The sequence below is a fragment of the Odocoileus virginianus genome, chromosome 14, assembly GCF_023699985.2.
Source record: "Odocoileus virginianus isolate 20LAN1187 ecotype Illinois chromosome 14, Ovbor_1.2, whole genome shotgun sequence".
NCBI classification, from domain to species: Eukaryota; Metazoa; Chordata; class Mammalia; order Artiodactyla; family Cervidae; genus Odocoileus; species Odocoileus virginianus.
The window spans coordinates 46,283,970-46,306,601 of NC_069687.1; positions in this window are offsets into that span (position 1 = coordinate 46,283,970).

A 22,632-nucleotide genomic window follows, 5' to 3' on the forward strand; every position below is an offset into this window, starting at 1 on the left:
CTCCTAGAGTTTGTGCAAACTCACGTCCATTGAGTCTATGATGCCATCCAGCCATCTCGTCCTCTGCAACCCCTTTCTCCTCATGGCCTCAATCTTTCCTAGCATCAGGGTCTTTTCCAATGACATCCCTTGGTGACTGAAATCTTGGCATCTCAGGCCACTGAAGTGATCTCACTGAGATCTCCAACCCCTATTGTTAAATATTTGACTGCTGTAGCATCTGACCATCTTAACCATGTCACCCTTTTGTTGAAGTTCTTTCTCTTCTTTTCTATGAAGTCATGTTCTCTTGGTTTCCAGCCTCCTTATTTGACCAATTCTCAGTCTTCTTCTCTATTCACCTTTTCCTCTGATCATCCTTGAATGCAGCTGAACCTCAGATTCTGTTTAGGCTCTCTTCTCTTCTCTGCTGGGTGACCTTCATCACTTCTGTGCCTTCAATTATCTCCATATTGGGTCAGTTCAGGTTTTCCAAAAAGCATTCACCAAGATGTGATAAAACATTCAAGTGATCTACTGGGGTAAACATCGGTAAAGGATACAGGGGAGGGAGCAGAAATAGGCTGGAAAATATTTAGATCATGATGTCATTCTGACACCTTTGGAAAAAGAGAGGAAGGAGGGAAGACTGGGTAGGAAGAGTCTCAGGCTGCCAACAAGTTCTAAGAAAGTTCCAACCAGTTCTATGGAGAATCCTGGAACCAAAGTTGCCTGTTAAGTCCTGTGGCTGGCTGGAAAGTATGGCCTTGATGTGAACACAGTGCAGGCTCCAAAGCAGGGTCGGCTGGGTCTGTCACTCAACTATACTTCTCATAGTGGTTTATCTTGAAGAAGGTCTGAATAATGCACTTTCATGGCGTTAGCACACATATCAATAAATTTCAGCCTTGGCAGGGCGTGAGAATCCTGATGGAGCTCTTTAAAAACATATGAATCTAGATCCTGCCTTGTGAAAATTGTGATTTAGTATTTGATGAAGTCAGACATTTTATTTGCAAAAAGCCCTCTGGAATTCTGATTTCTAGCCAAGTTTGGGAACATCAATTAATCAAATTGTTCTATTCAGTCTAGAGCTCCATCCTGAGGTCTAGACACATGCAATCAACTGCCTACGGGGTCTTTCCATTCAGAAGTCCCATATTAAGATCAATATAATCTGCCCAAATTCTGTTCCTTCTCCTATAGTCCCTATTTCAGTGACTGCCAATGCCTTTCACCTCTCAGTGGTCCAAACCAGAAACTGTGGCATCCTCATGGACTCCCCTCTCCCTCATTCCTCAAAGCCACTTAGCCACCCAGTCTGTTGATGCTGCCTCCTTGATATTTTCTGAATCTCTCTATTCCCAAGTGCCACTCTATTAGTTCAAGCTCTCCTCTTGCCTCCATTCTTATCCCTGCTAACTCATTCTTCACAGCACAGCCAGGTTACCCCTCCACAACACACATCTGATAATGTCACTCCGTTATCTCCTCATGGCTCTCGCGACAAGGTCAAGGATCCTTTATACAATATACAAGGCTCCACACATTTGGACCCCTGTGTATGTGCCCTGTTCTATCTCCTGTGGTCATCCTACTCCTTGAAGTTGAGCTACTTGCAGTTCTGGGAATATCTAGGCCTTTGGATCAGCTGTAACCTCTTCCTGGAATATACTGCCCACTCCTTTTCTTGCTAATCCCTAGTCTTTCAACCAGTCTCTCAAGGCTCCATCTGAATTAACCTCTTTTGTAAGCCTTCCTTAAGATCAATGTCACTTTTTAACTCCACCAAGACTGGGATAGATGTCCTTGCTCTCCCTGCAAAGTATCCTATAATTGCATGGTTCACAATGATGGATGGGATCCTTGAAGCTATGATGTGCTTTCTTCACTATAATATCCCCAGCAATTAGCACAACATTCAGTAAATATCCATGCTTAAATTAAGGAATGAGTGAGTGATGTTTGGCCTCTGTACTAGACATTGAAGTTCTAAGCAATGTGCCATGAGGGCTGTGAGCAGTAGAAAGAGCACAGGCTTTGAATTCCACCATGGACTCTTTCTGCATAAACTTGGGCAACTACTTAACCCCTTTGACCTTCAGTTTTCTCATCTGTAAACTGAAAACTTTCCCTCTGGATTGCTATAATGATTAAATGAATTGTTATTTAAAACATGGTGCCTGTCATATGGAAGGCACACTCTAAAATTCTAGTTTCTTGATTCTCCTCACTTTTACAATATCTCAGTTTAACTCTTTATCCAGTCAAATCCAACTTATTTTTTCTTTTCCCCTTAGAGCTGTTTCCTTCCTGTATATTAGACCATCTTCCCACAACTCATCTGCATAGCTGCCACTTTCCTCTCTTCTTTGATTTCTTCCAAGAGCTGATTCCTGTACCTCATTGCTGAGGCAGACACCGCTAATGGTTTTTGCAGAAACTGTGGCGTCAGACACAGCAGCAGATCCATAAGTTACTGCACATCCATGTGAACAAAAGATAGGGCTTGAATTCCCAGGTGGGAAATAATAAATATAATTGCTGAAGTGGATGCCATTAATGGTTTTTGCAGAAACCATACTGTCAGATCCTTCATCATATGGACACTCGAACTCCCAAGAGCAACCAGGAAAATAAATTCTTATGTATCAGAAGTTCTTAGCTAGAACATGGGCATTAAAATACAATCTCATGTAAGTATCTGATGGGGACAAAACAAAAACTATGTAATAAATCCTTCTCACCCAGATATTCTAAAAGAAAAGGCTGACTTAGGACTCCTGTCCTACATAGATTAATTAACTAGCTAACTAAGATTTCTAGTATTTACTTAATGTCTTGTGTGTACCAAGCACTGTACTAGGTCTGGCGTTAAGTACAGTTGAACTAGAAGCAGTTTAGCACAGTAGTCAACAGCTTGGCTCGAGTTGATGTCTGCGCAAACTCAAATGTAGACTCCATCACTCACAACTTTACAATATCTGTAAATTGAAGACAACGGTAGTGCCTTCCTGATAAGTTTATAAGGAATTAATGAGTTAATACATGTTAGGTGTTACTCAGAACAGTGCTTGCCATAATGTGTACTTAAATACATTTACCACAATTATCGTGGAAATACAGAGGAGGGCCATGCACCCCAGGCTTGGAGACCAAGAAGGGCTTCCTTGAGGAAATGATGCCTAAACGGAGACTAGAAGGATGTGTGAGGTGAAGGAAAAAGTATTTTAGACAGCAAGAGCAGTCAGCGCCAGTGATTATGATACAAGATAGATAAAATTAGTTGAGAGTTGTTGGATTATTGTGTGTGAGTGTGTGAGTGTGTGTGTGGGTGTGTGTGTGTGTGAGTGTGTTGGAAATAGGAGGCTAGAGAGAGACATGACAAAAATAAGCAGGGGTGTCACATGTCTTCCATATGCCCTTCACATTATCACCTTATCTACCCTGCTCTTTGCCCTGCGGCTGATTTCTATGGACCATATCTATGGCTCTGATGCTTTCTGGTTTTCATTTGTGTTTGGCCAGTGAGAAGCTCTGAAAGACCATCAGACAGAAAGAGGAGAGTGAGGTGGGATGTTATTCCTTTGGCTCCCTTCCTCTAGGGTCCCAGGGAGCCACAGCTTCTTTCAACCAGACTTGTCACCCAACAACTGCCCCACAACAGGAGGACAGAATCCCAGCCCAGGAAACACTTGGAGAAGGATGTCACGAGCCTAATAGTCTTTAGACTCCTAAATATTTCTAACATCCACTGGGTATTTCCCAACCTATCCCAAGTGTCAGACCTGAGGAGCAAAGAAAAGAAAGGTCTCTATATTTCACTTTGTATCTTCCTTTTTTTTCCTCATCTCACCACATTGCTTGTAGAGTCTTAATTCCTCAACCAGGAGTTGACCTGTGACCCTGCAGTGGAAGTGGAGAGTTCTAAATGCTGGACTGCCAAGAAATTGTCTGTACACCCCTTCTATTTTAAAAAATCTCCTAGGGTCAAAAAGTGTGGATTTCAGTAAACAAAACAAAAAGACAAGCTACAAACTGGGGGGAAATATTTGCAAATGATGTGACCCACAAGTGTTAATTTTCAAACCATACAAACAGCTCATACAACTCAATATTTTTAAAAAAAGTCCTATCAAAAAATGACCAGAGGACCTAAATAGACATTTCTCCAAAGAAGACATACAGATGGCCAAGAGGCACATGAAAAGATGCTCAATATCACTAATCTTCAGAGACACGCAAATCAAAATTAAGTGAAATATCACCTCACACCAGTCAGAATGGCCATCATTAAAAATCTACAAACAATAAATGCTAGAGAGGGTGAGGAGAAAAGAGGACCTGCCTACCTTGTTGGTGGGACTATAAATTGGCACAGCCACTATGAAGAACAGTACGGATGTTCCTTTAAAAATTTAGAACTATCATATGATCCAGCAATTCCACTCATAGGCATATATCCAGAGTAAAATACGTCAAAAAGGATACATGCACCCCACTGTTCACTGCAGCCCTGTTAACAATAGCCAAGTCATGGAAGCAACCTAAATATCCACCAACAGATGAATGGATAAAGAAGATGTGGTACATATATACAATGGAATGTTACTCAGTCATTGAAAAGAAAAATAATATCATTTGCAACAACATTGATGGAGCTGGAGATGATGATATTAAGTGAAGTAAGTCAGACAGAGAAACACAAATTTGATATGACATCACTTATATGCAGAATCTAAAAAAAATTATTCAAATGAACTTATTTTACAAAACAGAAGCAGACTCATAGACATAGAAAACAAACATGGTTGGTTACCAAAGGAGAAAGAGAGGGGAGGGATGAATTAAGTATGGGATGAACAGATACTACTATATATAAAATAAACATCAAGGATTTACTGTATAGCTCAGGGAATTATGCACCTCCCCAGGGGCTCAGCTGTAAAGAATCCACCTGCAATGCAGGAGATGCTGAAGAGGTGAGTTTGACCCCTGGGTTAGGAAGATCCCCTGGAGGAAGATATGGCAACCCATTCCAATATTCTTGCCTGGAGAATCCCATGGACTGAGGAGCCTGGCAGGCTACAGGCCATAGGATTGCAAAGAGTTGGACACTACAGAAGCAACTGACCATGCACACACGCACAGGGTATTATATTCAATACTAGTAATAACTTAAAATGGAAAAGAATATATAAATAACTGAATCATTTAACTGTACATCTGAAACTAACACAATATTATAAATCAAACATACTTCAATTTTTAAAAAAGATTTGGGTATCAACTTTCTTTTTTAAACTGAGGTAAATTGGTACATAACATAATATCAATTTGAGGTGTACAACTTAATAATACAATATCTGTATACACTACAAATTGATCACCACAGTAAGTCCAGTTATCATCCATAACCATATAAATGACCCCTTTCGCCCATTTCACCCACCACCCCGAACCTCCTTCCCCTCTGATAATCTCCAATTTGTTCTCTGTATCTATGAATCTTGTTTTGTTTTGATGGTTCATTTGCTTTGTTTTTTAGATTCTACATGTAAGTGAAATCATAAGACACTGGCCTTTCTCTGACTGATTTTCATTTGGCATAATATACTCCTCAAGGTCTATCCATGTTGCTACCAATGGTAAGATTTTTTTTTACGGTTGTGTGTTGTTGTTGTTTCGTTGCTCAGTAGTGTCTGACTCTTTGCAACCTCATGGGCTGCAGCATGCCAGGCTCCTCTGTCCTTCACTATCTCCCAGAGTTTACTCAAACTCATGTTCATTGAGTCAATGATGCTATCCAGCCATCTCATCCTTTTCTGTCCCCTTCCCCTCCTGCCCTCAACCTTGCCCAGAATCAGGGTCTTTTCCAGTGAGTCAGTTCTTTGAATCAGGTGGCCAAAGTATTGGAGTTTCAGCTTCAGCATCAGTCCTTCCAATGAATATTCAGGGTTGATTTCCTTTAGGATTGACTGATTTGATCTCCTTGCAGTCCAAGGGACTCTCAAGAGTCTTCTACAGCACCACAGTTTGAAAGCATCAATTCCTCAGTGCTCAGCCTTCTTTATGGTCCAACTCTCACATCCGTACATGACTACTGGAAAAACCACAACTCTGACTATACAGACCTTTGTTGGGAAAGGATGTCTCTGTTTTTTAATACGCTGTTTTCAGTGGCGCAGATGGTAAAGAATCTGCCTGCAATACAGGAGACTGGGCTCAATCCCTGGGTCGGGAAGGTCCTCTGGATAAAGGAACGGTTACCCACTCCAGTATTCTAGACTGGAGAATTCTATGGTCAGATGAGTCTGGCAGGCTACAGTCCACGGGGTCGCAAAGAGTCGGACACAACTGAGTGACTAACACTTTCACTTTCAGGTTTGTCATAGCTTTCCTAAGAAGGAAATGGCAAGATTTCCTTCCTTTTGATGGTTGTATATTATTATATTATGTCTGTACCCGCATCTTGTTTATCTATCCATCTACCAATGGACTGTTGCTTGGGAACAAGCTTAAGTTGTTCCCAAGTCTTGGCTACTGTAAATAATGCTTCAATAAACATAGGGGTGCATATATTTTTCCAAATTAGTGTTTTCATTTTCTTCAGAAAAATATTCATATATGGAACAGTTGTATCACATGGTAGTTCTATTTTTAATTATTTCAGGAACCTCTATACTGTTTTCCACAGTAGCTGTAGCAAATCGCATTCCCACCAACAATGTGAGAAGGTTCCCTTTTCTCTATATCCTCAGCAACACTAGTTATTTTTTTATCTTTTTGATAATAACCATTCAGACAAGCGTGAGATAATATCTCATTGTGGATCATTTCTTCACTTTCTCTATGCTATGTCCTCCCTGTTTGTTGGGGCAGATGGCTGCATGGTCTGACCATTTGATGGAAGTGATATTAGATTTATGCCATGACATCAACCTCTATATCCTCAATGTGTCAAGAGTGCTTCTGGAAGTGAGACAGTAAGATGATTTGGCTCCAGGGATTACCAAGGCCAAAATATATCTGTTTAATAAGCTCATGATATTTTATCTACTACACAAAGATCTGAAATAATGTATATGTAATACACTACAAATTCTTGGACATGTGAAAGTGAAAAAATAAAAGTGTTAGCCACTCCATTGTGTCTGATTCTTTGCAACCCCATTGGCTGTAACCCACCAGACTCCTCTGTCCATGGAATTCTCCAGGCAAGAATACTGGAGTGGGTTTCCATTCCCTTCTCCAGGGGGTCTTTCTGACCCAGGAATCGAATCCAGGTTTCCCGCATTGCAGGCAGATTCTTTACCATCTGAGCCACGAGGGAAAGTAAGTGCTTACTATATAGTACCAATGATTATTTTGTAAGTTAGAGATGATGCAGTGATTTGGTTATTAATTCTTAGGCAGTGATTCTGAAGGGCTCTCTCTATTGTATCCAGGTGACTACATATCCACTTGCATAGCCTTTCTTCTTTTTGACATTGTTTTCATGATTTTTAACCCTGCATCTGTGTTCTTCTGTGTAGAACTGTGATAGAGTTATCTCAATCCTGTTACCACATGACAAGCATAACTGTTGGTTTTTCTGTTTCCCAAAACCCTTTTGCTCTGCCTTGGGAATCACATCTTCAAGTAGGAAGGGGCAGGTATCACAGTTGTCCCTGATTCCAGCCTTGTAAAGCTCTCATTTGTACCACTCTCTCAGGTCCAGTGGAAAGGAAAACATTTCCAGGTGTGAGAGTTGTCGGCACCAGCAGTCTTGACCTCTAGGGGCAGTCTGGTCTCTCTAGTCACCAGAGCTGGAGGTGGTCAGGTAGAGATCATAGGAACGGGCCCTTCCACACAAAACATGTTACTGATCCTAATGTAACTCGATGAACAATGGACTGGTTCCAAATTGGGAAAGGGGTACATCAGGCTGTATGTTATCACCTTGCTTATTGAACTTATATGCAGAGTACATCGTGTGAAACGCCAGACTGGATGAAACACAAGCTGGAATCAAGACTGCAGGGAGAAATATCAATAATCTAAGATATGCAGATGACACCACCCATGTGGCAGAAAGCAAAGAGGAACTAAAGAGACTCTTGATCAAAGTGAAAGAGGAGAGTGAAAAAGCTGGCTTAAAACCCAGCAGTCAAAAAACAAAGATCCTGGCATCCCGTCCCATCACTTCATGGCAAATAGATGGGGAAACAGTCACAGGCTTTATTTTCTTGGGCTCCAAAATCACTGCAGATGGTGACTGAATGAAATTAAAAAATGCTTGCTCCTTGGGAGAAAAGCTATGACCAATGTAGACAGCATACTAAAAAGCAGAGACATTACTTTGCCAACAAAGGTCCATCTAGTCAAAGCTAAGGTTTTTTCAGCAGTCATGTATGGATGTGAGAGTTGGACCATAAAGAAGGCTGAGCACCAAAGAATTGATGCTTTTGAACTGTGGTGTTGGAGAAGACTCTTGAGAGTCACTTGGACTGCAAGGAGATCAAACCAGCCAATCCTAGAGGAAATCAACCCTGAATATTCATTGGAAGGACTGATGCTGAAGCTGAAACTCTAATACTCTGGTCACCTGATTTGAAGAACTGAGTCATTGGAAAAGACCCTAATGCTGGGAGATTGAAGGCAGGAGAAGGAGAGGACAGAGGATGAGATGGTTGGATGGCATCACCAACTTGATGGACATGAAGTTGAGCAAGTTCCAGGAATTGGTGATAGACAGGGAAGTTTGGCGTACTGCAGTCCATGGGGTCGCAAAGAGTAGGACACGGCTGAGCAACTGAACTGAACTGGATGTAATTGATGAGCCCCAGGCTGGTTTGTTTGCATAGGTCCTATAGTTTATAGGACACTGACCTTTCTCTGGTGCTATTTCACTTGGCTGGTAGACCTTTGATCTTAGGACAATTTGGGGGTGCCACTGTGGCAAGACAGGGTGGTTTTATATATCTCTTCTAGAATCTTTTAATCTTCTTTCTCTGTGTGAGCTGCCAGCCCACTCTGTTGTCTGGAGGAGAACTGCACTCTACTTGGTCTCTTCTGAGTCTTCAGATTCATCTTCTGGACATTATGTGGGTCTAAATTCATGATCTAGGCCTGTCTTAATTAATGATCTATTCCTCTTAATCCTGTTATTCTTGTCTGACCTAAATCATTAGCTGGTTGTTAGAGCTGGTGCTGTCTGTAATTCAACTCGGTGTCTCTCAAAGTATGGTCTGGAGACCACAGTCAACAGGGCCACTTAGCATGTGTGTTATGAATGACCATGCCCCTCACCTAACAAACACACACCTAGATATTAGGTACAAAGATTTAGCAAATCATATCCATCAATGTATTAAAATAATAATACACCAGGACCAAGTGGGATTTATTTCAGGTATGAAGGTAGATTCAAGACTCAAAAATTAATCAATGTAATCTACCATATCAACATGCTAAAAAAAATATGATTATGGTCATATTGACTGACATAGAAAAAATGTGGTGAAATTAAACCGATTCATGATAAAAATCTCAGAATATTTAGAATAAAGGACAATTTCTCAACCTCATAAAAACAATTTATAAAAACACCTATAACTAAAATTACACTTAATAGTGAAAGACTGGAATGCATTCACACTAAGATTGAGAATAAGGCAAAGATGTTGGCTCTCACCCCTCTAATTCAACATAAAACTGGAAATTTTAGCCAGTGCAATAAGGCAAGGCAAGAAAATAAAAAGCATCCAAATTGGAAAGGAATAAATAAGACTGTCTCAATTTACATGACTGTCTACAAAGCAAATCTCAAGAGAGGAGGGAAATCAATCTCCTAGAATTAACAAGTGAGGTCATTAAGATCTCAGGATAGAAGAAAGTTACACAAAAATCAATAGTATTTCCATACACTAGCAATAAACACATAGATACTGAAATTAAAAATATAATGTCATTTACAATTTTTCTAAAACCAATGGAATACTTAAATATAAATCTAACAAAACATGCATAGGGTTCACATGCTGAAAACTACAAAATGCTGATTAAAGAATTCAAGGAAGATCTAATTTAACAGAGAGACACACTATGTTCATGGATTGAAAGACTCAACATAGTTACTATGTCAATTATTTCCAAGTTGATATGAACATTTAACATAATTTCATTCAAAATCCCAGCAACATTTTTGTAAATATAGAAAAGATTATTCTAAAATTTATATGGAAAGGCAAAGGTAATAATAGAGCTAAAACATTTTTTTAAAAGAATAACAGGAGTGGGAGATCCCCAGGAGTTGGGACTTTTACTGCTGAGGCCTGGGTTCAATGCCAGGTTGGGGAACTGAGATCCCCCGAGCCATGTAGTGCAGCCAAAAAAAAGAAGAAAAAGATTAGGATGATTCAGTACACTCTATTTCCAGATTTATTATATGGCAACAGTAACCAAAACAGTGTGGTACAGGTGAGAGAACAAATACATAGATCAATGTGTGATCAGCATAGAGAATCCAGAAAAGAACCCACACAAGTATGATCAACAAACATGCAGGAGCAATTCAAGGGAGGAGGACAGATTTTTCAACAAACAGTGTTAGACCAATTGACATCCATAGACGAAATCAACTCAACTCCAACCTCATATCTTTTATAAAAAATTAACTCAAATTGGATCACTGACGAAAATGTGAAGCATAAGACCTTTAGAAAGAAAAAGAGACAATCTTCACAATCTATGGCTAGGCAAAGAATTCTTAGATTTGACACCAAAAGCACCATCCATCAAAGGAAAATTGATAAACCTCATCAAAATTAAAAACTTTTGCTCTGTGAAAGATCCTGTGAAGGTGATGGAAAGATAAGAAACAGCGCAGGAGAAAATATGTGCATACCTGACCAATGCCTGAAACATAGCAGGACCCTATCTATGGTCTTTCCCCCTCATGGCCTCTGCCTGCTTTTCATCTGTAGAAAAACTTTACTCAAAGAATAAAGTTAATCAGATAAGTGATAACATGCTGAAACAAAGGAAAACAGTCAAAAGAGACCAAATAATAATAGTTTAGTCAAGGACGTTCCTCTTCCAGGGCTATAGATAATATTCTGAACCATACTCTTTGAACTGTTTTATAGATACTCAAACCCCCGCCAGGTGGGAGAAGTTAACAACATGATGACTAGTGCATAGCCATGAAAAAAGCTGCCACAATTCTGAGAATGGGCCTCAAAAAATGGAAACAAACCAATCCTGGAAACTGAAGACTAATTATACCAAAAATAATCAAGATGATGCTAATCAGACGATTGAATGACTGATTTCAAAATGACTGTCAGAGCTGACTGTGCTGTTTCTGTGTGTTGCCACCTCCGTCTGCCTCTTGCCCACTGATTGTCAGTGGGGGGAGTTGGCCTTTGGACACAAGTCCCTTCCCCTCAACTTCTGAAATAAACTAAACCTCTGAAATAAACTGCCAACCTCTGAAATAAACTAAACTTTCCTTTCCACCAACCTTGCCTCTTCATTGACTTCTAAGTGGCAAGCTACCAGACCCCACTTCTGGTAACACGACTAGTATTTAGAATATACAGAGAACTCTAAAAACTCAACAGTAAAACATAAAACCCTAAACAATCCAACTAGAAAGTAGGCAAAAGACACGAAGAGACATTTCACTGATGAAGATACACAGATGGCAGATACACACATGAAAAGATGTTCAACAACCATTAGCCACTGCTGCTGCTAAGTCGCTTCAGTCGTGTCCGACTCTGTGCGACCCCATAGACGGCAGCCCACCAGGCTCCCCCATCCCTGGGATTCTCCAGGCAGGAACACTGGAGTGGGTTGCCATTTCCTTCTCCAATGTGTGAAAGTGAAAAGTGAAAGTGAAGTCGCTCAGTCCTATCTGACTCTTCGCGACCCCATGGACCGCAGCCTACCAGGCTCCTCCATCCATGGGATTTTCTAGGCAAGAGTACTGGAGTGGGGTGCCATTGCCTTCTCCACCATTAGCCACTAGAGAAATGCAAATTAAAAACACAATAAGATATCACTATGTACATACCACTATGGCTAAAATCCAAAACGCTAACAATACCAAATGCTGTCAAAGATGTAGAGAAATCTAATCACTCACACATTGCTGCTGGGAATGTAAAATGATACAACCATTCTGGAAACTCGTTTGGTAGTTTCTTTAGAAACTAAACATGCAACTACCATACTATTCAGCAGTTGCACTCCTAGGTATTTATCCCAGAGAAATGAAAAACTATGTTCACACAAAACCTGTACACAATTATTTATAGTAGTTATCATTCATAATAGCCCAAAACTGGATAGAATGAGATATTCCATAACGGATAAATGGCTGAATAAGCTGTGGTTCATCCATATCATATAATACTCTGCAGCAACAAAAAGGGGAAAAAAAACAATTAATATAGCTCGGATAAGTCACCAGAAAATTATGCTGAGAGAAAAAAGCCAATCCTAAAAAATAATTTATGATTCCATTATAATGTTTATGGGATGTCAAGTTAGAGAAATTGAAAACAGTGGTAGTCAGGAGTTAAGGACCCAGATGGGGTATAGAGTGTAACTGCAGCTATAGAAGGCCAACAAGAGATCTTCGTAGTGATGGAAATGTTTGGTTCTGTATCTCGTCTGTGTCCTGGTTGTGATACTGTACCATAGATTTGTAAGACGTTACCATTTAGGGGTAACTGAGTAAAAGGAATATGTGATCTCTCTGTATTATTTCTTATAACTGCATGAGAATCTATAATTACCTAAAACTTAAAAGTTTAATAAAGAAAAATGTTAATATTGATACCACTTACCAGTACTAATTATTACTTGCTTTGGATTTACCTTTATGCCTTTATTAAAGTCATTTTTCTAATTAAAAAATACCTTACCCACAACACACACACATATACACATGTGTACACAATTTACCTAGAATTAGATACTACTCATCTGCTGTCCTGGTGTGATGCCTAGAAATCTACATTACTAGCAATGTAATTGCTATTTGATTACTAGCAATCAAATAATTTTGAACCACACTAAAACACTGCTTCAGGTAAAATCTGGTATCATTCCCCATCATTGTACATAAGGTTCCAATGACACGACCATGTGGTGCAAGCATAGGATAAAGAAGTCCTTGAACTTTGCTCCACAATCATCTTCCAATAAAATCTGATTCCTGTGGTTCCACAGAACATGCTTCCTACTGAAACAGACCATGGCCTCTCACTTTCTGTGTAACAGCATCTTTGCTCACCTCTCCAGGCTGTGCTTGGTAACTCATTTAGTTTTACCAGGAGGAAAAAACATAACATACAGAGTTTTAGGGTCAAAATGAAGATCTTCCAAAAAGTACAAATGAGCTGATTTAAAAATAAAATGTATATTCGGAGAGTTCCTGACATCCGGCAAATGGTAAGAATGAGAAGAAAGTCCATTTTCAAAACAAAACTCTGGATTCTGTGTTCTCATGAAGTGGACAATTTAAAAACTTGCAGCCAGCTACAAATAACCTCTTGCTCATTCTGCTTCTGCTACTCAGCTAGTTCCTTGCAAAGTCATATAGGTTTACATTTTCGGGAAGACAGAAACTTGCAACAAAGCTAGGAGTTGAAACTTATCTCACTCACCCTTGTCAAGTACCCAGCCCCTGTAGTCCTAAACAACCGTGTTTGTTTGTGTAAAGGTCAGGCGTCCCCCACTGCTGTGTCCTAATGGCTGTTTGCGCTCTGGAGACCCCTAGTTCGAACTAACCTATTAACAGTCAGCACTGCCCACTAAAGTCTGGTGTTAGGCACTGTCTATAAAAACTCTGTAACTCCTTTGTTCGGGGCTCAGAGCTAGAAGTGTTAACTGCTCTGGGACCGCTGGTGCCGCCAATGTAATAAACCTGAGTTTGACAGCTCTCCAAGTGCGGTGCTTGGTTTTTCGAAGGACCGACTTCGGCAACACACTCACATCATTCTTGTCTTGGGGTGAAGGTCCACAGCTAAGCTAAGGGATAGCATTTCCTCCTAAAATCTGTTTAAGGGAAATGGGGATTTTAAAAAGATACAAGTTACCTTTGATACCAAGTAGAAAGAATTAAAACCTGTAGTAGACAGCTGCTTGCTTCCCGAAATGTCTTGGCAGCCTCACAGCTGCAACTTTCCTGAAACCTGAGGAATTAACTTTAGGAGAAGAAGTTGGAGGCTAAAGCATCAAGACTAGAATACCAAAGCATTAGAAGGTTGAGAGAAATACAGATTGACTAGGCGAGTCACCTATACCAAATAAATCTGTATCAAGGTAGGGCAGCAATGCAATGGGGTTTGGGAAGAGGGATGGGTATACTTGACCTAAATGTCACTTTCCCATCCTAGCACATGAAGACCTTTCCAAGTGTGTTTCATGGCCAAGGACAGACTACTACCAAGCACTTGGGCTTTCTCCCAGAGGACAAAGGGATCATCTATGTGTTTTCTTCTCTCTTAGATGGGGAATGGGAGGGAACGAGCAGTGGCTAAACACTCCTGAAAACTCCAGTTGTTTTTTGTACTGGCCACAGGACTTGACAGCAAACAGTAGACAAAGATCAAAGGTAACTAAATAGAATAGGAATTCATTATCAGGAGATCTGAAGAACCTGGTTCAGGAAAGGAATATGAACCAAGGTGGGTCAAACAGGTGGGCTCACTTCTATGATCGTATCATCCTGGATGGGGGCCACGGCTGCAGCAGCCACCACTGCTATAAACGGAACATGGCCAAAGGCTCTGCTCCCACCGGGGGACACCACAGTCATCACCATCACTAGAAGAGCTGCCCATCTTGGGAACAGGATAACTTTAAATGAAAAATCAGGATATCCAGGAGACTCTAATGAATCAAGACTTGCAAAATGTCTTATAAATTTGCATTTTAAAATAAACTCCCCAAGAAAGGAACTTCGAAAAAGGATAGATATATGTATGTATAATGGCACCACTGAAATAACACAACATTATTAATCAACTGCACTCCAATATAAAATAAAAATTAAACACAACAAAAAGCAAATTCCCTAATGTGACTTTAGAGATCCACCTGATCTGAAAAGCAATGACTTAAATGTAGAATATCAATCATGCTATTGCCCTAATCAAAGCCTTCCTGTTTGTTTTCTGTTCAGAATTATTCAGTGGCTTATTACTATCAATGGGAAATTACATTTAAATTCCTTAGACTAGCATTCAGTACCCTACGTGTTCTGACCCTACCCCATTTTTCCAGATGTACATCCTCCTCTCCCCTCTGTGGACATATCACACCAGCCCCAGTGAACTACCTTCATCTTCCTCAGGCTGAGGCTCCTCTTTATCTGCTGGAATTATCTATTTATTTATTATTAATTAATTATTATTAATAGTTATTATCTAATTATTTATCTACTCTTTATTTTCCAGGTCACCTTCACTGCAAGCTCTCTGTAATTATTTCTCAGATTTCTCCGAACTCTCTTTAACACTTTACCTCTCTTTTGATACATCATATTATGACTTACGCTATAGATTTTGTATGTGTGTGTATATATATATATTATTTATAGCAATAGATAAGAATCTTTGAATCACATATTGTATAGAAAGTAGTACCTAATACATAGTAGGTATTCAATAAATGTATGAACAAAATCCATCTTGAGAATTTCTCCAGTCAGATTTATAAAGTACATCAGCCCTGATAAATGTTCCCAATTAGAGGCAGAGGTGGTCACAAATTCTGGTATTCCAAACAATACCCTCTTTTTCAAAGTTATAGATAGTGATTCTTTAACAGGATTGAATGGTCACACTAAATTCCCTTAATACAAATGTTATTTACCCTATCACTGAAATGAATGCTAAAAAACTATGTCTCACAGAGTTAAATCACACCCTTGCCCTCAAACATTAAAATTAAGAATGTCTATCAACTTACAGCAAATATTACTTGTGTGTGTGTGCTCAGTTGTATCCGACACTTCGCAGCCCCATGGACTATACCCCGCCAGGCTCCCCTGTCCATGGGATTTTCCAGGCAAGAATACTGGAGCGGGCTGCCGCTTCTTCTTCCAGGGGATCTCCCTGACCCAGGGATCAAACCTACATCTCCAGCATTAGCAGGCGGATTCTTTACCACTGTACCACCTGTGCTCAAATATGATTTCTGTCAGTGGTGGCCTGGAGATAAATACTTCATTGTAAATAGGTAGCAGTGAATTTTAAATCGAAAATTCAAAAACTCATATACCTCAGTACTTATCGTTTTAAGATTTTTAGCCCTCGGGTTTCTTCTGTCCATGGACGGGTTGCTATTTCCTCCTCCAGTGGGTCTTCCTGACACAGAGATCAAACCCATGTCTCTTAAGTCTCCTGAATAGGCAGGTGGGTTCTTTACCACTAGCACAACCTGGGAAGCCCCATTTTTTTAAAGAGGTTAACCACAAAGAAAAGGTTGTTCATTTGCCACTTGGGTCAAATTTTAAAGGCCTGAAGTGACTGATTGGCACAATGGTATATGGTTAAAAAGAGAGAAAAAGAGAGAACGTAAGTTTCGAATTTCTTTTCTGTGGTTACTTTGTGTCAGAGATGTTACTATAAAACTATAGATATAATGGTGTTTGTTTTTATTTTTTCTGCATCTTGGATGTCTTCACTAACTTTATTTGGAAGTTATAAAACCAAGCGAAACCAAAATGAAAATAAAAAGGAAATGGAACAAAACAAAGAGCTTAACTCCTTTGCTTTGACCAGGCAGCTGATCAGAGCTGTAGAAATAGTGGTGAAATTGGGGGTGGGAGGTGGGGAGTGGGCTTATTAATGGAACTGTGGGTGGTCAGTGAGTTCGGAGGTTCCATACAAAATTCAATCTGATTCAGGAAAAGATTGGGGAAAAAGGCCCAACATAGGTTGATTTCATGGAGAAGGCAATGGCACCCCACTCCAGTACTCTTGCCTGGAAAATCCCAGGGGCGGAGGAGCCTGATGGGCTGCAGTCCATGGGTCGCTGGGAGTCAGACACGACTGAGCGAGTTCATCTTCACTTTTCACTTTCATGCATTGGACAGGGAAATGGCAACCCACTCCAGTGTTCTTGCCTGGAGAGTCCCAGGGACGGCGGAGCCTGGTGGGCTGCTGTCTGTGGGGTCGCACAGAATCAGACACGACTGAAGTGACTTAGCAGCAGCAGCAGGTTGATTTCATGACTCCATTTATTCAACAAATATTTAGTCAGTGTCTGGCATAGATGCTGGGATGAGTAAGACAGATATACTCTGTCTCCTCATGGAACTTACTGTTATGTGAAGGACATAATTAACAAATGACTATACAAATGATTATTCTGCTGTGGTGACAACAATTACTATGATGGATATATATATAGTGTAGTCTGAGATTGTATAACTGAAGTCCCAATCCCAACTCACCTCTTGGGCTCCAGAATTTTAGTATTTACCTCTACTATTTATCCCAAATTTGTTTAGCTCTTCCCTTTATGTCTTTACCCACTATATCAGTCTTGTCTATTCTAGCCCACCCTCGTCTCCAGAGTCCCAGCAAGTCACTAGACCAGTGTCACTTTCATGTATCCAGAGCTGGGAAAACTAATACCCCTTTTTTGCATAGTATCTAGGGTAGCCTGGACAGAGCTAATTAGAAGAATTATGATTGTGGATGATCCCAGACAAGATTCTTTTGATTCCTATCATTCCACAAATGAATCTGCATTGTCCACATAATGTAGTGTGAGAGGCCTCTATTAAATGACAGAATTCCATGACCCATCCCTCCAAGAGTCCAAGAGCCTTCTCGGCTCCCTTAAGTGAAATAGGGAGACTCACCGTAGTCCCTCTGAGATGATGCCTCAGTGGAATGCCAAGAGCCAGAGTTGCTGTATTCTCAAGGGCTGGGAGCATTACTACTGCTTAGACATAGATACTCAGGTCAGTATTTATAATCTTGACTGGGAAGGGCAATGTGCACAAACTAGGAAAGTTCTTGATTTTCACATTAGTTTCATTTTGTTTTAGATCATAAACAAGGAGACTTGCTATGATGAAAGATTTCACTTCTGTGGATATAAATCTATGGAGAAAAAGTCTAGGGGTGAGGAAGATCAGCAACACTGTATATAACCCATACATTCATACATTCAATCTCTTCATCCCTTCTACATACCTTGTCTGGGTTCCATGCTACAGAGGACTCAAGATGAGAAAGAGACAGTTCCAATTTCTAGGCAATAGGTTGCACAGGACTGATATAATAGGATCACCCTTAAGCATTAATATTGCTGGTAAAAAAAAAAAAAAGTCTAACAAAAAATTTAATATAGGACTTCCCTGGCAGTCCAGTGGTTAAGACTCTGTGATTCCAATGGAGGGGGTCCAAGTTCGATCCCTGGTTGGGGAACTAAGATCCCACATACCATGGGTGTGGCCAAAAAAATAAAAATTAATACATTCTAAACCTGAAAGCAACAAAAGGTAATTCCCAGGTACCAGAGAAACAAAACAGAACTTTGAGCCAAACCCCTCAAGAGAAGATTAGTAAATCAATATAAGCCTCAGAGGCCAACAGCTGGGGCACTGGTGGCTTCATGGGGATGAGAGGCGAGGATTTGGGCTTCCCACAAAAGCCATGGCTCACAAAGCTCTCTGCCCATGATGACGAAATGGAAAGACACTTACCACTATCCAGGGAAGTGTCAATGAAGCTTCCCTTTCTACCAAGGGAAAGAGCCATCCATCAGAGATCAGAACCCCAAATCTGTGCCGCAAGTGTGGGAGGTTACAGATTCATATAATCCTGTGGAAGAGGGAACGCCAAACCAAAAGATTAACCTAGAAATTTCCCAGAACCAATGAAATCTTTAGGGCTTTAGCAAAGGCATTATAAAACTATCTTAAAGAGATGTCTCCCACGTCAAGGGTCCCCAAGACCATGTTGAGTTTCAATGTTTTGCTAGGAGGACTCACAGAATGTTGCATATACTTTTCCTCATGGCTAGGATTTATTACTCTGAAAGGATACTAAGCATAATCAGTAAAGAGAAAAAAGCACATGGGTGAAGTTAGGTGGAAACTAGTTAAAATTTTCCAAGAGTCCCATCCCAGTGGAGTCACACAGGATACCCTTAATCCCTTCAGCAAGGATTTGTTACAGCACATGTGATATGTTGTCCACCAGGGAAGCTTATTAAAGACTCAGTGCCTAGGATGTTAATTGGGGGCTTGGTAATATAAGGCATCCTCTGCCTAGCTCATACCCAAATCCCAGACTCCCAGTGGGAAAGGATGTGTTCACCATAAGCCAAGTTGTTTGTACAATGTAAGCAGAGTAAGCCACTTTGATTAATTCTGAAACTAGTGGGACCACTCCTGAAACCTAAGTGTGAAGAATGGAACCACAAAAGACCTTAAGCATTCTCAGCCATGCAAAAAAAGGTAACTATGTGATGTGATGGATATGTTAAATAATTTGATTGTGGGACTCATTTCACAATGTATACATATATCAAAATATCACATTGTGTACCTTAAACATAACAACAATTTTGTCCATCAATTACACTTCAGTAAAGCTAGTGGGGAAGCAAAAACAGGCAACAAAACTAAAATTCTATTTCTGTTGCTTACAACCAAGAATTTTGACTTATATAAGAACAATCTGAAAGAGACTTTAAAAATATATATATGGACTCCTGTAGCCTCAAGATTTTGACACTTCACGGGAAAAACAGACAAGCGAGAACTTTCTGTATATAATGTGAAAAGTGTTTGTTTTTGTTGTAACAGACACATCTACAAAGCTTTCTGAGAACCCAATGAAAGGAACCTTTTTCTTTGTGGGTGCAGTGGGATAGAAGTCCAGGTCAGACTTGATAAGAAAGTAGTAAGAACTGAGTCTTTAAGCGTCCATAAGATTTCATCATACAAAGAGCTGAGAAAGAAGACCTGTATTTAAAGTGAAAAGCATGATCAAATGTAAAGCAGGAGGGAAGAGATCCTGAGGATAAACAAATTAAGGATATGAGCACAATTAGGCATATGGCTGAGGAGAAAATGAGGAGAGTGTCTGAAGGAGAATGTGGGACATTCAGGTGGATAAGCGAATATAACCAAATTCTATAAAATCTTAAAATGATATTCCAACATGTTTGAGTATTTTCCTTGTCTGATTTCTGTCAGTTTTAGAGATAAAGCATATTGGCCCATCAGCCCCATGACCTAGTGGGAGATGAGGAGGTCACTGAGATGAAGAATGGGTTGTGGCCAGAGAGTAATAATATAGCCTCAGCCTAATAGCTGAAAGCAGGAAAAAAACCAGTGAGTTATTTTAAAGAAAAAACATATGGTTACCTGGGAGAAGGGGAAGGGGAGGGATAACTTGGGAAACTGGTGCTGACATACACACACAACTAAATATAAAATAAATAATAAGGACCTACTGTATGGCACAGAGAACTTTACTCAATACTCTGTAATGATTATATGGGGGGAAAAAAGTCTAAAAAAGAGTAGATATATGTGTATATGTAACTGTACAGCAGAAACTACCACAGCATCGTAAACCAGCTATACTCCTATAAAAATTTTAAAATAAATAAGTAAAAATAAAAGGAGTTGGTTGGCACTCAGAAAATAAAATAAAGGTTTATTCAAAGAAAGGAGACTTATTTAGAAAATAGAAGCCCTATTCAGATAAAGCAAAGAACACACGGGGAAAATGGAAAACAAATAGCAGGATGATAAATTTAAATCTAACTATATTAATAATCACAACTGTAAATAATTTAAACACCCTGATTCAAAGACAGAGATGGTAGAGTATCAAGGCTCATCAGTTTTGTAATTGACTGAATTTTATTATCCCCAATTCATATATTGTGGCCCTAAACTCCAGTGTGACTGTATCTGGAGATCTGGGTCTTTAGGAGGTAAAGAGAAAGTGCCTTTTAACAACTTATGGCTAATATCATATGTAACAGTGAATATTGGATATTTGGGCTTCCCAGGTAGATTCAGTGGTAAAGAATCTGCCTCCCAATGCAGGAGATACAAGAGACATATGTTTGATCCCTGGGTCAGGAAGATCCCCTAAAGTAGGAAATGGCAACTGGTCCATGGGCAGAGGAGCCTGGTGGGCCACAGTACACGGGGTTGCAAGGAGCTGGACATGACTGAGCAACTGACCATACTAAGTTTTGACATGGATATGGAAGAATTGGAATTTTCATATAATGTGAATAAGAATGTAAAATGGCATAACCACTTTGGAAAACGGTTGGTTTCTGAAAAGTGAAACATACAATTACCATATGTGATCTACCCTTTCAACCCCTAAGTATCTGCCCAAGAGAAATGAAAATAAATGTCCATACAAAGACTTTTAAGAAGATGTTTATAGCAGTTTTATATATAATGGCTAAAACCTATAAACACGCAAATGCCCATCAACAAGTGAACAGATAGACAAGTTGTGGTATATCCATATGATAGACTGTCGCTCAGCTCCTTTGTCTTTTTTTTAACTCCTTTCTAATAGACTGTCGCTCAGCTCCTTTGTCTTTTTTTTAACTCCTTTCTACTAACAACAAGAGGAATGTGGATGGATCTCAGAATAATTATAATGAGTGAAAGGAGTCAGACAAAACAATACATACTGATGATTGCATTCATGTAACATTCTAGAAAATACGGACTAGCCCATAATGAAAGACAGCAGGTCAATGGTTGCTTGGGCATGGGGAGGACAAATGAGGAAGAGAAGGGAGGGGGATATTACAAGGGGCACAAGCAAACCTTTGGGGGTGTCGGATATGTTCATTATTCTGATGGGGATGATGGTGTCATGACTGTACACGCGTGTCAAAGCTTATCAAATTGTATTATTTAAATATGCACAGCTTAGTATGTTGATTTTACTTCAATAAAGCTGTTAACAAAATAAATAAAAGAGCTTTATGAGCTCAGACTTGATCTGCCTCAATAAATTCCATCTGTTGGTGGAAACAGAGATTGAGAATAACAATAATTTGGAATTTTCACTTTGGGAAATAACCAAAGATGACAACCTGGGATAAAAAAAAAAAAAACAAAACTGCTGAGCCACAGGAGAGTTTTGAAGAGGTCAAAAAGTGTTCCTTTTCTTTGCGTTTCATCAACATAGAAAGCCTCAGAGTCAAATGATACAGGATCCAAGAGAAATCTTAGAGAAATGAAACATAGTCCAATTTCTTTATTTTACAGATGAGGAAATGAATCCAGGAGAAAGAAAGGGACTTGCCTTAGGGCACACACTTGCAGAGCTAAAAATAAAATGTGAGTTCTCTGAAGCTTACTCTAATGCTGCTTATTTTTCTTTATCTAGCTATCCTAATTACCCCTGGGTAATTATTAATCAAGATTACTCTATAATAATTGGAATAAGATACCACCTATGAGATGTTGAGTTCCTTCATGGCCATATGGATGGCAGGGAATACCCCTTCCTTTACCTTCACAGTTGCAGTCCCCAAACCCTCTTAGACAGACAACATTCCTTGTAAGGCACTAATGCTTTCCTGGTTACCCTCAAGGTCGAGGCAGCTTGAAACCGTTACTTTTGATGTGAATTCCTT